Below are 14,819 nucleotides of genomic sequence, written 5' to 3'. Positions count from 1 at the left end.
GCTTTCACTTCCTGCTGGGCATCCATCCTTGGGAGCCAGTTTGTGAGTCTGGCAGCAGCACTGGTGGGGAGCTGCAGTGAGGATGTCAGGGAAAGCAGGGGGAATCAGAGGCAGGCCAGGGTCAGATGGCTCTGTGCTGCCTGCTGCCACCTGACCCTGCAGCCAGCTTGTTTCCATGACAATAGCAGGTAGCTTCCCTCCAAACCATCAAAAAGAAATGGCATGGAAAGCTGTCCAACAGAGACAGAGAAGTGACAGCTCAACCACTGGGATCAGACCCCCACCAGCAGCTTCCCTCTCAATTCTACTGTCCATGCCCTGATAAATCCTTGTGTTTGGGGTTTTCCCTAAAAGCAGCAGCAATGGCTTGGTGGTGATGAGCCTGCAGCCCTTCCCATGCCAGATCCCTACAACACCTGCTCCCCCAGGAGAGCCATGTGCAGTTTGGAGAGCCAGGAGCAGAGAAGGAGTATTGTATTTGCATTTCCCCTAGATGAAGGAAGGAATGATGAATCTGACTCCATGTTCTCAGAAGGCTAATTTATTATTTTGTGATGCTATATTATATTAAAGAATACTAAACTATACTATACTAAAGAATACAGAAAGGATACTTACAGAAGGCTAAAAAGATAATAATGAAAACTCATTACTCTCTCCAGAGTCCCGACACAGCTTGGCCCTGATTGGCCAAAGAGTGAAAATAACTCACACCAGAATCCAATGGAGCAATCACCTGTGGGTAAACAATCTCCAAACACATTCCACATGAGCACAACACACGAGAAGCAAATGAGATAAAAATTGTTTCCCTTTTCTCTGAGGCTTCCCTTTTCTCAGCTTCCCAGGAGAAAATGGATTTATAAAAAGGGACTTTTAAACAGTTCTCTGAAAACTTCAACTTGCAAAAATTAAAGGAAAAACTAAGGTACCAGTAGGGAATAAAACTGGCATCATCAGAGCCTTGGTGGTGATGACCCTGCAGCCCTTCCCATGCCAGATCCCTGTAATACCTTCTCCCCCAGGAGAGCCAGGAGGCACCTGCTCTATGCCTCAGTTTCCCCTTCCTTAGGATTAACACAGGAACTTACTGGGGCACAGCCCAAGAGGCAGGGAGCAATTTGGGGGCTGGAAACATTCAGAAATAACTTTTTGTCAGACCCCGTTGTCTCCCTTTTCTCAGCTTCCCAGGAGAAGAATCCTGGGTGAAGGGATTTTTTCAGAAAATGTGAATGTCACAAAGGAGCATCCCTGATTCTCCTGGCAGGAGCAGGGAAGGGCTCCCAGCCGTCCGCCCTCCTGTCATTCCAAGACAAGCAGCTCAGCCGGGAAAAGAAGATTTAACTGTGTTTGCTTCAAAACCCCAAAATGAGTTCCCTCCCATCTGCTGGAGAGATTGATCTCCTCAGTCAGCCGTAAATCGCCCGAAAACTCCCTTGGAGCACTTAGGCAGGAGAGGGATGAGGCTGGGAATCCTGTGCTCTCCTAGGCTCACATCCTGCAAGGACACTGCCTGGGAGCAGGTAAATTATCCAGCTTGGATATAATTATTTCAGCTAGTTAATTAATTTTCTAATTTCGTTTATCTGCAGGTAAAGATCTTTGCACCCCAAAATGAGAATCCCAGATCCTCAATTCCTTATTCAGCTTCCTAAATAATGCTGACTGTGCATTACCACGAGGAGGAGACCCCCTCTGCCATCACTGAGATCATGGACACCCCCAGGACAAACTCTGCACCTACTTAATGTCACTTTTAGGCACTGGACAGCATCACAGGTGAAGAGGAGCCTCTTGCAACAATGATGGAAGTACCAAAATGCAGAAAATTCAGAATAAATAGTGGACATCCAATATCATGCGTGTTTGCAGCCCAGCCAAACCCAAGATATCCAATTGCCAGTACTTCAAAGGTACAAATGTGAGATTTAGAGCTACAGAGTCACAGAGATACAGAGATATAGAGATACAGAGACATATATAATCTTTTTTTTAAACTCTCAGGCTCATTAGTCCAGTTCAAGCTGTGTTGTTCCACTAGAAAGGCTCTGATGATGCCAGTTTTATTCCCTACTGGTACCTTAGTTTTTCCTTTAATTTTTGCAAGTTGAAGTTTTCAAAGAGAACTGCTTAAAAGTCCCTTTCTATAAATCCATTTTAACTAATTCCATGCAAACCCATGGAAGGTGCTCTCAGTATTGTTGATCCCAAACCTTCAGCAGGAGTTTAGTCCTTAAAAATCAGATTGGAAAATATTGGGGTTGCTTTTTCAGCCTTTTAACCTAAAACCTACTTTTGGTCCCTATTTTGGAGTTGCTTCTTTCCTCAGTGGAAGAGGAGATTTCTCCACAGCATTTCAAAATCCTACAGGTGTTTGCAAAGGCTGAGCATTCAGAGACAGTGGAAAGGAATGCAATTTGTCTGAATTTTGTTGTGGCATTTCCTGCTGAATGCAGACTGCAAAATAATTGGGGACTGGAGATGTTCGTGGCTATTCAGAATAGCAGGATAAAAGAATAATTCTTTTCTGTGAACAATCACCAAACAAATCACTCCTGAGCATATGCTCAGACAAATTAGAAGGAAAACCAGAGAGGCCCAAACAGGGCAGTCACGGCCAACAGGCCAAACACAAAATGCAAGAGGCAGGAATTCCCAAATGAATGGAATGGAAGCTGCTCAGCCCTGCCAAGCCCGGGAAAGGGGCAGAGAGTAGCTGGGAAGATGGGAGCCAGAGGGGAGCAGTAGTGGCGTGAGTCCTAAGCATAAAAAAGACCTGGAGCTGATGGAGAGATTCCAAAGGAGACAATAAAGAAGCTCCAAGGGCTGGAGACCCTCTGCTCTGGAGCCAGGCTGGGAGAGCTGGGGATGCTCACCTGGAGAGGAGAAGGCTCCAGGGAGAGCTCAGAGCCCCTGGCAGGGCCTGAAGGGGCTCCAGGAGAGCTGGAGAGGGACTGGGGAAAGGGATGGAGGGACAGGACACAGGGAATGGCTCCCACTGCCAGAGGGCAGGGCTGGATGGGATATTGGGAATTGGGAATTGTTCCCTGTGAGGGTGGGCAGGCCCTGGCACAGGGTGCCCACCCTGGATCCCTGGCAGTGCCCAAGGCCAGGCTGGACACTGGGGATTGGAGCAGCCTGGGACAGTGGAAGGTGTCCCTGAACATGGCAGGGGTGGAATGGGATGAGCTTTAAGGTCCTTCCCAACCCAAGCTATCCCATGACTCTGATGATTCCCTGGCTCTGATTCTGGCCCTCACATCCTGCAGACACCCCTGGGATATTCCTAAACCAGAGCCACCTCTGCCTCCGCCCCAGCAGGAGATGTTATAGAGCTGCATCAGCACCACAAGCTGAATTTCATCTGTCTCAGGACAAATGCAATTCCTGGCACTGCAGGAGGTCCAGATGAGCAAGATTTACATGTGGGACATTCAGACTGAGGTGAGATGTCCCTGTAACCAGTGTAATTCACTCCCTGTCCTGACAGGTCACACACACCTGAGATGGCAACCGCACTGGCACTGCAAGTGTGGGATGAAGATTTAGGACCCAAATCCTTTCACTTTCAGGTAAAAATCCCATATCTTGAACAGAAGCATCCCTATGGATCCCACAGCAGTTCCAAATCCTGCACAAGAAGACAGACACCAGTGACCTTGTCTGTCTCAGCTGATTCAGCTCCTGCCCACCACATTCCCATCCTCACCTGGCTGCAATTCCCAGTGCTCCCCAGCTTGTCTCCCAGCACCAAGGCCTCTCAGGGCCAGCTGTGAGGGATAAACAGCTGGAGACAGCCATGAGGAGGGAAAGTATCCGTGAGGAAAGTGATGGAAGCTGCCATGTGTCACCGAGCTGCAGCCACTAAGGCTAATTGAGCCTTCAGGCCCTGTTCCTCCCCATGATGGGAGCAGCTGAGATTAATGAATAGAACCAACCTTTCCCTTCTTTTTATGGTCCTTTTTTCCTAGCAGTGTCTGAGCACGGCAGCAGAACCAGGATCAATAGGTGGGAAATGTAGGTAATAAGTGGCCTTTAGGAAGACAGCTGGGACCTGCATGTCCTACTCAGCTACAAATCCCAATCCTGCCTGACAGGCATAACTCTGGCACTCTGCTCCCTGGGCTGCTGTAAATCACGGGACAGAGGCCAACAGCTGGAGCTGCTCTAAGGACTGAGCTCATCCCTCAGTCCCCGCATAAGGAAGGAATCCAGGGTCTGTTTCATTGTGGGGGCAGCAGGAGGGATGGCTGGAATGAGACCCCCAGAACATGGAAGGCTGGTTATATATCCATCACCTTTGGGGACATGTTCAAGCTCTGCCAGACCACATCCACTCTTGGCACCCGCCAGTCAGTTTAACATAAATACAATTAATGTTTGCTAAGGAGCCCCTGGGACAGCTTGGGATCCTGAAGCACCCTTCATTCCAGACTGGGAATGGTTGGAGAGAGAAAAGGCCAGGAAGAGGTCAAAGGAGAATAGCTTTAGACTGCCAGAAGGCAGGTGGGAAGAAGTTGCTCCCTGTGAGAGTACTGAGGCCCTGGCACAGTTTGCTCAGAGAAGCTGTGGCTGCCCCATCCCTGGCAGTGCCCAAGGTCAGGCTGGATGGGGCTTGGAGCAACCTGGGAGAGTGGAAGGTGTCCCTGCCATGGCAGGGGGTGGGATTGGATGAGCTTTAATGTCCCTTTCAACGCAAAGCTTTCTGCGATGATTTGATGACGACAGGGAGGAAGAACACGTTCTGATGGGTCAGACCTGTGAGCAGCATCACGTCCAGCTACAGCCAGCACCACCCATGCCAGACAACATAACCACACAAGCTCCTCAACCTCATCCCAGGTGCCCCCAGCTCCTCAGAGCCCTGGTTATCTGTTTTATTTGCAGAGACTCCCGTGGCAGGGAGGAATGATGAATCTGACTCCATGTTCTCAGAAGGCTGATTTATTACTTAATAATACTATATTATATTAAAGAATACTATACTAAACTGTACTAAAGAATACAGAAAGGATACTTACAGAAGGCTAAAAAGATAATAATGAAAACTCGTGACTCTTTCCAGAGTCTTGACACAGCTTGGCCCTGATTTGCCAATGAGTGAAAACAACGCACAGCAGAATCCAATGGAACAATCACCTGTGGGCAAACAATCGCCAAACACATTCCACATGAGCACAGCATACGAGAAGCAAATGAGATAAGAATTGTTTTCCTTTTCTCTGAGGCTTCTCAGCTTCCCAGGAGAAAAATCCTGGGTGAAGGGGTTTTTCAGAGAATGTGAATGCCACAGGTGTCTGGGTGGGAGGGCAGGGCAGCCCCCAGGCACAGCCCCCAGGAGCAGCCCTACCCTGGCGGCAGCTCAGCCCCCCATGGGAGGGCAGAGGGTCGGGGCAGCAGGGCTGGGATGGCAAACCCAACCCCTGCACCACTCCAGCTGGGAATGCAGGCAGCCAGGAGCCGTGTGTGGCCCGGAGTGCTGGTTGTTATGCGAGTCAGGCAGCTCTGGTGACAATTAGGCATGGCTGGGAGGCGGCGCAGGTGGCTGCCTGCACCTGGGGCTGCGCTGCAGGAACGCAGGGCTGCTCTGGGAGAGCTGCTCCCTTTGCTGCTCCCTGTGCCATTGCTCTCCTGAGTCACAAATCACACCAGGGCCACATCATGGGTGGTTCATTGAGACCCCTCTCCGCAAAGCTCAGACACGTTTCACCGTTTCACATTTCACCATTTCACGTTTCCCTCTAAGGAAGCCACCTGAGACAGGAGAAGCACTGCCCGTGCAAAGGGGATGGACTAATTAATCTCCTGGCCACCAAAAGCATCCCAAGTCCTGGCTAACGACCTTTCCCATCCTGTCGAGGCATTAATCAGCTTGGAGTGCTGATTTCACACGGCTTCTGGAGGCTGGCAGGCTCCCTGGCAGGAGCATGGCCGCGGACTCCTCCAGACCTCTTTCTCTCCTCATCAGAGTTACTGTTTTGGGTAATGATGAAGCAGGGGAATTGATTTGAAGCCTAATGAATAATCAGCCACCATCAATAATTGTAATCACTAATCTGGTGCAATTAGAGGCAATTATAGTAAATGCAATTTCCTCCCGAGCTGCTAACGAACTGCAAAAATATGAATTGACTTGAACTGGCTGCCTGTGATTTATGCAGCCGCAAGATCAAGGATCCCATTACACCAACAAAGGCTCTTAAAGGGACATGGAAGTTGCTTTGCCCCCGTTTTTCCACCCCACCCTACCAGCAAAGCCCCCAAACTTTGGCCGGAATCCCAAGGTAGCGCCATGAAAGAGAATCAATCCCCTTTTTCCCCTTCTTTCCCTTCAGTGCCACATCCAACTCCCACATCAGCTCCTGCAAAGCGAGGATAACTCATGCCAGGAGAGGTGCCACACGCCACATCTCCACGTGGAGAGATTGCCACCTATTGGCACATCCACAGGGATGATGGAGATGCAGCAGCACCTCCAGATCCACCAGGAGCACCAAGTTCCCGAGGGTTTGGAGATGGAGCAGCGATTTCCAGCTCTGTTATCCTCCCGGCGCCGTTAAAAGCGCTGTTTCAAAGCACCCTTTAATTTCAAGTGCCCGGGAGGACACGCACCAGCCTCAATTGGAAAAGGTGATAAGCACAAGAGTGGGATCTTAGGAGAGTTTTTGAGATGAAAAGAGAGCTCGCAGGCATTTTTTTCCTCCCGAATTGCAAGAGAAGCGGAAAGATCTCGAAGAAAAGCACAAACTACTTCCCAAAACAAAAAAGCTGAAGTCAGAGCCAAGAATTGAATTGAAAAGCACCAAAAGGAGCAATTTCAGAGATTTGGGGCAGGTCCCAACATTTCTATAAGTTTGGGCACTCTACAAAACTCAATTTTGCGTAGAAAATACTCAATTTTGACAAAGGTGGCTCTAAAGAAACCTGGTCTAGTGGAAGCTGTCCCTGCCTGTGGCAGGGGGCTGGAATGGGATGAACCTCGAGGTCTCCCCCAAACCAAACCAGTCTGGAATTACATGATAACATGGAGATTAATTAGATTTCCATTCTCAAAGCCCATTTGATGACAAGCCATGGGGGAACAGCTCTCACCAGGCAGGTAAACACATCAAGGGGCACCGCATTTCCATAGTCTGTCCATTCCAAAGCTGGAGAGGCAAAAACCACTGGATCAGACAAGGAAATGAAGCTGCCTCCATGAGCAACCCCCGACTTGATTCCAGCTATTATTTCCCTCAGAGTCAATAGCTTCCACTCTCCTGTCCATAAATCTTGATATTCACCTCCCTAGAAATCAATAGCTGCCTATTATTGGTCTGTAATTGTTACAAAAATTTAATCAAGAGTCAATAAAAGAAAGGAACAAGTCTATTGCGGCGGCAGAACTTCCAACACAAAGTATTTCACTGCCCAATTATCCTCTGCTCCTGAATTTTGCTAATATTATTTATTATTCAGGCAACTACAACGCCCAGAAGACTCAATCTGAGCCGTGAACGATGTTCCTGCACAAGGAACAAAACTCCCACTGTTGCCCAAACCACTTGCAAGGCAAAGCACCAACAATATTGAACAGAAAAAGGTACAAACTGCTGGGGAAATGATCACTGCAATAAATCTGTGCCCAAAACTAAGCACCAAGCGAGCGTTGAGAAATTAAAAGACAAATGAGAGACTCGTTCCCAGAGGAAACACAAGTCGGCGGTAGCTGGTGGAAGCTGGGGATGTTTTTTTTCTAGGTGTATTTTGGAAATGCAAATTGGGTTTCTGTGCAAAATTGCTACTTCTGTGTAGATTATTGGATCAAATTCACCTTAAAGTAAAAAAAAAAAAAAAAAAAAAAAAAAAAAAAAGAAAACAAAACAAAAAACCACGAAAACTATTAGGAGAGAAAGGGATTAAAAAAATCCTTTGTAATTTCCACCCAAATCAGTTCCAGGCAGTTGTTAGCTCTCCAGGCTTCATTTGTCTACATCTTGCAGTCAAAAAAAAAGATGAGGAAAATAGCAGGGACATTAAAACAAGTCCAAATGTCTTTCAAAATAAGAATGATTGTCATTTTTGACCTGTGCCAGTCCCACTGACAATTTCTGAGAGGTTTGAAGGGGTGAGAAACTTTCTCACAGCTGCCACGTCCCACATTGCCACTTGGAAAAAAAAACAAAAAAAAACACATTTCCAGGTTTCCAATAGGTTTGGAGACACTCTAACCTGGAGATCTCTCCTGCCCTCATTCTCCACTTGCCTTTTGTGCTTTAAAAATCAAATTTTAAAGCTTCCCATATATTTAGCATGTTTAGTCCATGAAAAACACAAGTGTCACAAACCTGCTCACAGGATGAAAAGCATTTGGTTGCATTTATGAGGAACATTGGGGATTTTCCTAAGGCAGTCAAGGGTCACTTTTGCTTCTCAAACTCCCCTTCCATTGATATCTGCTCACCTTCCACCCTTCAAAAATGCATGGAACCTACACAATTAGAAACCACAAATTCCCATAGGTATTTTCCCTCAAAACAAAGCAGAGGCTGCATTTGTGCTCTAAGGTTTTTATGCCCGAGAAAGGATCTAAATAAAACCATCACATGAAACCCCCTCACAAAACACAACCATAAAAAAACCCCACCAAAACACCACCTTAAACAGAGAAAATATAATTATCCAACAACAAATGGACTCCAAATAAGCAGGAGGAGCACAAGCATCTCCAAACCCACTAAAATTTCCAATTGCAAAACATTTTTCCCCCCTGTGGTGCAATGCAAGTAATAAATATGGAAATCTGTAAAGAAAGGAAAACCAGGGACGCTGCTGTGTCTCACCAACAAAGTACAACACGGGTTTGGAAGGAAATGAGGAGCTTTATTCCTTTGCTGGCCTTTGGTGGTCTCATGGTTTTGGGATATTGCTGGTCCATCACTGGACACAGCAGGTGTAGGGATATATGGAAAGTAGGAGATGAAGCAAAGCATCCGCATCTCCACAAACCCACCCCATCCCAAATCCATAGGTTTGGAGCTTCATTCCGCTCTCCTAGTCATATTTTCCACCAGTGATTTCCACAACCCAACTAAACCCTGATTAAAATGATATTTCCTTGGATCATGTATTTCTCACTTTGCCATTTCCCCAAGAACTCTGTCGTATCCTCCTGCCAGGCTGCAGATGGCCAAACCCCCCCAAAAAAAGCTTTTTTGGAGCTGCTGCTCACTGCACATATCCAATCACAAAGCCTCCCAAATCAGGATTAAACCCATAATTTGCTGCAAGTTGGTAAAAATTTGGCTTTATTTCAAATCAGACCCGAAGCTGAAGTTTTCTCCAAATGTTTTGCTGCTGGGCAAGTGGAGCATTTCATTTGCACACAACAATTTCTGTTTGCTTCAGTTTTCCCTGTTTCCCAATTCTACATTGTGAGATGCAATCAGAGGAGGGAAAATAAAGCAATTAAAGGAATCGCATGAGATTCCCAGACGGCCACTGATACCAATCAGTTTCAAGAGGGTCTTGGCACCCAACCTGCAAAATATTTGATTTTCTGGAGTGGATTTGTGGTTTTTTTCCTTTGGTGAGTGGAGCTGGCGCTCGGATCCACTTTTGCATATAAAGAATGACAAGGAGGCTTTAGAGAAGACCACAAGTGGCAACTGATCTCCAGCTTTTTGTGATGTTTTTCCTATTGGTGCAACCTGGATTTATTCCCCAGAGCCTGAGGATCAGGTTTAGTCCTTCCTCAGCCTCTTGCTCTTTCCATGTTCATCCCTACCTTTATCTCCTCCTCCCAGAGCTCACGTTTACATCTCCGTGTAAGCAGCCGCACCGGTAATCGCAAAGCAGCTTATTTTTAATTGTGCTGAAACCAAATAGTTATTTAAACTTCAGATCTTGCTTTTCTCCCCCAAGACCCCTTTAATTCCTCCCAGATGTTAATTATACTGAATCACAAAGCTGCAAAAATCTCAGGCTGGTTGAAGAAAGAGCCCCTCCAGCCTGATGCTGATGGGAAATCAATGCCACCACCAGAGCTGTATCATCTACATCCATGCTGAGCTTTGGGAATGACAACCACGAGGACAACACTTCCCAAAGGACCAAGGTGATTTTAGAGGTCCAATTCCCATTTTTCCATGCAATTCCCAGTCTAAGCTCCATTAACTTTTAATGAAACCTTGTGGTTTGCCAAATTTTCTCAGGATTTTGGAGCAAAGCCTCCAACCCATCAAGGCTGTTGTATCCTGGGTGTCTACACCATTGCCTTTATGATTGATCCCCAGTTTCTTTTTCCTTGGAGATGATAAGGAGACAGAAGATGATCTGGAGGCAGCAAGGATTTTATCTGGGTGGATTTGGAATAATTTTCATATTTGGAAATACATATTTGGAATATACAATTTCATATTTGCAACTAAACAATTTAAACAGAATTTCAGGCTCCTTCCACCAGGACATATTGGTCTGGTGGGAGGTGTCCCTGCCCATGGCAGGGTGTTGGAACAAGAACATTTTTAATGTTCCTTCTAACACAAACCATTCTAGGGCTCCATAATTCCATGAGATTAGTGGTTCACACAGAATAACACTTTTTTTATCACAGCTGGACATGGGAAGCAGGACTTGCACCCAATTTAATCACTTCAGATGTGGTTTAATGTTGCTGCTGCTGTATTACTTTGCAGTTGGGATTGTTTTTTACTTTAAATACCCATCACATTAAGTCATGGCATTTTGGTGGCTGACTTGATAACCCTTAGGATATAAAAGAGAATGTGAAAAGTGCAGAGAGAAAACTGTTCTTCCTTCTCCTCCCCACCACGGTTCAGCAGCAGATATAACCCATAACAAATTGATTTGTAAGAATGAGAGAGACAGCACATGGTATTAAGAAATTATGAGTTATTAGGGAGCTCTAAAAGCCAAAAATCTAATACCTATAAACCACTGCTCTGAGCAGATGCCAAACCCTTTGGAACTCACAACGCACATGGCTACAACACAGGTCCTGCAATCCTGCATCCGGGCTAAAAATACCAGAGAACAGGGCCAAGCTCCATTTTTAAGCCCTATTCCATGCCAAACCCTCAATAGGGATGCTCCAGCTCTGATTTCCCTCCTGCTCATCACAGCTCTTCACAAATCAAAAGCATTCCCAATTTATTCCTCTCCTTTCCAAGCTCCGCACTCCTCTCATCTGCTCAGCCTCGCAGAAAGCTCGTTAAACAATTCATTGCAAGCGCCTGGAATATAATGAGCAATGGGAGGGTTGGGAAGGCTGGTGCCAGCAGGCACACAGGGCTCTGCTTTCCCAGGTGCTCTGCACCCCCAGGATGCTTGGGATGGCCCCAAACCCCTCGTCTGGAAGTGGCCATCCTCTGCTCCAGGTGCTACAGAGAGGCTCGTGTCCTTGGGCAGGTGAGTTTAAGTGGTTTCTCTCCCTCCTGCTGGTAGGACAGGAGGTGCTTGGAGAAAATAAGAATAAAAAGAAGACTAGGAATGCACAAGAGCAGGATGAAGCCCAGGGGAGCTGGGGCACGGCTGAGAGAGAACAGCCTGACCTCCACTTAAAGCCTGAGCAAAGTGCAAATAAACCACTGGCACAGGGCTGGTGTTCCCAGGGTGCTCCTGCATCCCTCTGCTCTCCTCCAGCCACAATCCCAAACCTGCTTGTCCCCGGGTGAATCACCATCCCTGGAGGTGTCCAAGGAGCTACTGGACATGCTCTGGTGTAGTTGACATGGTGGGAATCACTTACAGGTTGGATTTGATCTGAGATGTCTTTTCCAACTTTAAAAATTCTGGGATTCAGCAGCTCTTTAGCATGGGGGGGTTCTAGCGGGGAAGGTTACTCCTCTCCTGCCCCACTATGGACACACAGCCCCTTCGCAGTGATGAAGTTGGGTGTAAGTCCTGCTTCCCATGCCCAGCTGTAATAAAACAGCTTTACCCTGTGTGAACCACTAATGTAATGGAATCGTGGAATCCTAGAATGGTGTGGGTTGGAAGGAACATTAAAAATTGTCTTGTTCCAACCCTTTCCCATGGGCAGGGACGCCTTCCACTAGACACAGCCCCTCCTGGTATCCAGCCAGGCATCCAGCACTGCCCCTCCCATCCTTCCTGGGATATTTGAACCCACTCCATTCACACAACATTAACCCCAGCGCAGCAATCCCTGGGCCGAGCAGGACTTTAGCCTAATATGTATTTAAAAATTGAACGTATGTATCTATTTCCAAATATCCGCCGCGCAGACACATGGCTAATCCACTTCCAGACATTTTCCCAATTATGCCAGGGTCCTCTGCACAGCCCATTACCCCGTCGATGTTACTAAGTGCTGCATAAACAATCCTCGGCTGCGTGGCTGACACTTAAGCGGACAAGTGGAAGCCAATTGCAGCAGGACAGCAAATGGAGCCGGAACAGAGGCAGCAGCAGCTCCCCTGCAGTGAAAGCCATAATCATCAGCACATCTGGGCTGCCTTCCCACACAGAAAGCCACCTCTGCAGAAAACTCGCCTCCTCCCCACTGGCGATGTGCTGCCTGGTGGGGTCACGAGGAATTTGGGGTTTGCAGGAGGCTGGGGGCTCTGTGATGCTACAGATACAGTGAGAGAGAGGACTCCAAGCAAACCTCTGCTTCCTGGGCTGTCCATGCAGGAAGCACTTTCCATACATCCCTACACGCACGTGTGTGTGGGCTGGAGGGGAGCAGAGCTACAGCAAGGTCAGGAGGCAAGGGGAAAGCCTGACAAAGGAATGGCATCCGTTTTGCCCCTTCCCTGCCAAACTCATGGTCCTGCTCCTCACAGCAGCTCCAGGACATTGGAGGGGACACAGGGTGCTGGGACCATGTCTCCCTCTCCATCCACTGTGGGTTTGCCCTGGTGGGGCAGCTGAGGGATGTGTCCCAGGACAGCCTGTCACCCTCCATCACTCCCACAGCCTGAGCAGAGCCAGCACACCCAGTCCTCAGCTCTGGGACCTGGCACAGGACACCCCACATCCTCACAGGCTGCAAAATGCAGGGAATCCCCCAGCCCCACTCTTTGCCCCCTCTCCAGGAAGCAATTCCCTGTTTAAACTGGAACCAGTCCATCCCAACTCTCTGGAAGCTGGAGAGCACCTGTCCATCCCCACGCCGCCAGCTCTAAATGTCACCATGTGCTTTTCCCCTTCCTTTCCCTCCTCCCTATTGTTTTTAAAAGCAGTCAGACTGTTAATTAAAAAGGCAGAAATCAATTGCCCTCATCTCCCCATCAGAAGCTCCTCTGCATGCCGGGATTAAAGCTGCCTTCTACTTTAAGTCAATTAGAGATAAGGGGAAGCTGACATTTCTACAACTCGCCTTATCAAACTGCTTGAAAACTGCTCAGATTAAAATGTAAAAAGATTATTTCCTCAGCTCTCTCTGCCTCTCTTGCCTTTCTTTTTTAATAATTATTCATAAGAAACCAGACAAACGGGTGCTGATAGTCTGAGATAGCGCTGCTCCTGCACAGGGCTATTCTCAGGATCATCCAGGAGCATCCTGTGGGATACTGAGATCCCCCAGCACCCCCAAAACGGGGGGAAGGAGGCAGAGTCCTCAGGACTGCAAAACTCAGTCCCTGTGAGCCACATCCTGACTTCCCATCCAAGAGCTGCAGGGAAAGGGTCAAAGCCCTTGTCTGGATGCCATCCTAATGAGGCTGTGCTGTCCCTAATTAGCTGGAGGCAGGAGGAGGCTGGGATGAGAGGTGGGATGCAGGCCAGGGACCCAGGACAGGGTTGGAATGATAAATACAGCTGGGGACAGGGGCAGGGACACTGCTGGCATGGCCCAGGTTTGTCAGCAGTGCCCAGGAGCTGCATCCACATGGTGAGAATGCAATTCCTGCACCGGGATCTGCTGCCCTGCATGGCCCAGCTCCCCCCACCAAGGCTTTCCTGGGGCTGGGAGAAAATGGGGCTGGAGATGGAAAACAGCCCAGCACCAAGTCAGCTCTGCTGATGGAGAGTGACCTGATGAGCTGAAACTGGCATCTCCCCTGTCCGTCCATCCCTCCATCCATCCATCCATCCATCCATCCATCATCCATCCATCCAACCATCCCTCCATCCATCCATCCATCATCCATCCATCCATCCATCCATCCATCCATCCATCCATCCATCCATCCATCCATCCTTCCATCCATCCATCCATCCTTCCATCCATCCATCCATCCATCCATCCATCCATCCATCCATCCATCCATCCATCCATCCATCCATCCATCTCTCCTCTCCTCTGAGGAGAACACAGCAATTGGATCCTCCTCAAAATGCAGGTTTAGAGGGGAAAAAAAAAAAAAAAAGAGAGAGGAAAAAATATAAAAGTTTCATATCACAAATGCATGAGGGTTTTTTCGGAAATGCTCCAAATGTTAGAAGCAAACTGCAATATCCACCGAGGGATTTTGCTGATGTTTTTCACATTGAAGGAAAAAAAAAATCTCATTCCAGCCCCAGATGCAGGAAGCAGAAAGCTCTTTATTCCTCCAGGCAGCAGTGCCACCCCCAAAGTCACCAAGCAGAAAATCTTTACATCACAAACAACAACAGAGATATTCCCTGGGCGGATCCATGTCCCCAAAACCCCCAAAACCCCCCAGTGCAGTGAATCTCTGCCAGGGCTGGAGCTGCCATTGCAGCAATAATATAATAAATAATAAAAATAAAAGTAAAAGTAATAATAAGAATAACAATAATCATCATAATAATAACAATAATAATGATGATGATGATGATGATAATAATAATGCTCCAGGTGGATCCAAGGCAAGGGATTACTTCAGCAG

The 14,819-nt window shown here is 47.6% G+C and overlaps 1 protein-coding gene across 1 annotated transcript in view; it reads right to left on the bottom strand.

Moving 5' to 3' along the window:
• The window catches only part of LOC131567388 (protein CEPU-1), a 390,343-nt gene that overhangs the window by 285,998 nt on the left and 89,526 nt on the right, over window positions 1-14,819 (bottom strand). The window lies entirely within an intron of this gene.

This window comes from Ammospiza caudacuta, chromosome 23 (assembly GCF_027887145.1).
Source record: "Ammospiza caudacuta isolate bAmmCau1 chromosome 23, bAmmCau1.pri, whole genome shotgun sequence".
Taxonomy (NCBI): domain Eukaryota; kingdom Metazoa; phylum Chordata; class Aves; order Passeriformes; family Passerellidae; genus Ammospiza; species Ammospiza caudacuta.
Note: the sequence above shows the minus strand (reverse complement) of the source record. Positions and strands in the feature narration are given on the sequence as shown.